Below are 2,561 nucleotides of genomic sequence, written 5' to 3'. Positions count from 1 at the left end.
ACTACTAGTTTTAATTTTTTTTTTTTTTTGAGACAGTGTTTCTCTGCATAGTTTTGGTGCCTGTCCTGGATCTCACTCTGTTGACCAGGCTGGCCTCGAACTCACAGAGATCTGCCTGGCTCTGCCTCCTGAGTGCTGGGATTAAAGGTGTGTGCTACCACTGCCCACCATTGATATGGATCTTCATATATTGATACAAAGTTGAGATTATTTTTGTTAGAACATTCTGTACATACATTTCTAATCTTGTTCAAGGTATTATACCTATACATCTCACTTAATGTAATGCACATTGCTAGTCCTTGAAAGTTGTTATTACCAACTAATTAGGTTATAAAGAAACGCAAGTTGGTAGTCATTACAATCAAACTTGTAGTCATGTTAGGTATGTTTTCAAGATCAAACAGATATATTTTAGATAGACAGGTCATCTTCAAACACTTCAGAGATCTACAGAATATGGCATTTAAGATGTTTTAATAACATAGGTTCTTTTTTTTTTTATGACTATGAGACATGTCTCCTTCTGGCAGCACCAATCTACTTCAGAGAAGATGATGGGCATAGAAGAAACTCAATATGGAGTTTACTTTCTTTGTGGCAAAAGTTAGCCACTGGGCAAGAAACTGCCCTTACCTTGACTGCTGACAGTATGCTGTCCAAAATGGACAAGCAGGACACAAAAGAAAGGACTGCCTAACTTTACCAAAACAAGGTAGGACAGCCCTTCAGAAAATCTTGCTTCACTAGGACGTGGAATAGAGCTAAGTCCTGTGTTCAAGGAGATAAATGAACTAAGAAATGGAATAAAGGGGGTGGTGACCTCAGGACAAGATCCCACCCAGCTAAGTTTCCAACTTGTGGGAAGAAACTAAAGAAAAGTTTAGAGCCTGGTGTGGTGGCACACACCTTTAATCCCAGCACTGGGAGGGCAGAACTTGGCAGATCTCTGAGTTTGAGGCCAGCCTGGTCTACAGAGCAAGTTTCAGGACAGCCAGGCTTAGGCAGTGAAAGACAGAAAGTTGGTGAATATGTAATTGAATGAGGGGGCCATGTTCCAGCCCCAGTAAGCAGCAGAACTTGGCAGCTTTGGCCATGTGGTTCTGACTTTATAGTTAAGGATAGAAGAAAGGGGCTATGGAATTTGCCTCCGCACCTAAAGAAAGCTGCTGAGGCATGTGTCGGGAAGGTCCCTGAATGGAGGCCTAGTAGGGAGGCCATTGCGTGAAGCTGTGAAGTTGAAGATGTTATGCCCAGATCTCAGGGGTCCCTCAAAGACCACCATGGAGACTGAATCCATATGCAAAAGCAAAGAGCCTTCATTGAAGCTCGAGCTGCTCTCCGTCTGTCCGACACAGCAGTGAGAGCAGAGAGCCCTGAGCCTGGTCAAGGTGGTTTTTATCATAGCAGAGGTTGGGATGAGGGGATTCCCAGGGCTCAGGACCCTGACTGGCTAACATTTGTCTAGGAGTTATCTTGGCAAAAGGTGATAGGTGTATGCTGGGCTAAGGGACATCTGATGATGCCAGTTGGAAATGTTTTGAATGTCAGGTACTTAGAAATGTTTTGAATGTCAGGTACTTTTCCCTTACGTTGGAATGTTAGGTACTTTCCACCCTTCCCCTTCCCTAATAAAAACTCTTGTAGTGGGTTCCGTTGTACCTCATGTTTTCTCATGCCCTGTAAATAATGTTGACAAATAAATAACAATGTCTGCCTGCACCCCACCTGCCATGACGATAATGAACTAACTGTAAGCCAGCCCCAGTTAAACATTTTCCTTTATATAAGAATTGTTGTGGTCATAGTGTCTCTTCGCAGCAATAGAAACCCTAACTAAGATAGGAGGAAAGAGTTTATTTGGCTTACACTTCCATATCACTGCAAGAGTCAGGACAGCAACTCAAACAGAGCAGGAACCTGGAGGCAGGAGCTGATGCAGAAGCCATGGAGGGGTGATGCTTACTGGCCGGCTCCTTATGGCTTGCTCAGCCTGCTTTCTTATAGAAACTAGGACTACCAGCCCATGGCATCACCTACCATGGGCTGGGCCCCGCCCCCACTATTCACTAATTAAGAAAATGCCCCAAGGCTTGCCTATAGCCTGATCTTAATAAGGCATGTTTTCAGTTGAGGCTCCCTCCTCTCAGATGGCTTCAGCCTGTGTCAAGTTGACATAAAACCATCTAGCACGAGGTTCAGGAAATTCAAGGTCATCTCCATAACAAGTTCAAATTGGAGACCAGCCTGGGCTACATGAGACCTTGTCTCAAAAAAAGAAAAGAGGCCAACAGCCAAGATGTAGAACCACCTTAGATGCCCATCAACAGATGAATGAATTTTTAAAAATGGCATTTGCAAAATGGAATTTTATTTACACATTAAAAAAAAATGTTGTTTCCTCCCCACCCCCCAAAAATCTGAACCTAGTTAAATATTCTATATGGCTGATAGACTGATAAAAACAAACAAAAAATTTCAGTGACTGTGGTGAGTTGAAATAATACAGGCCCACAGCCAAATTATCTCCTGCTGTCTCAGCCCCCTAAATAACCATTTGC

This window comes from Peromyscus eremicus, chromosome 4 (assembly GCF_949786415.1).
Source record: "Peromyscus eremicus chromosome 4, PerEre_H2_v1, whole genome shotgun sequence".
NCBI lineage: Eukaryota > Metazoa > Chordata > Mammalia > Rodentia > Cricetidae > Peromyscus > Peromyscus eremicus.
This window is presented reverse-complemented; position numbering follows the sequence as displayed.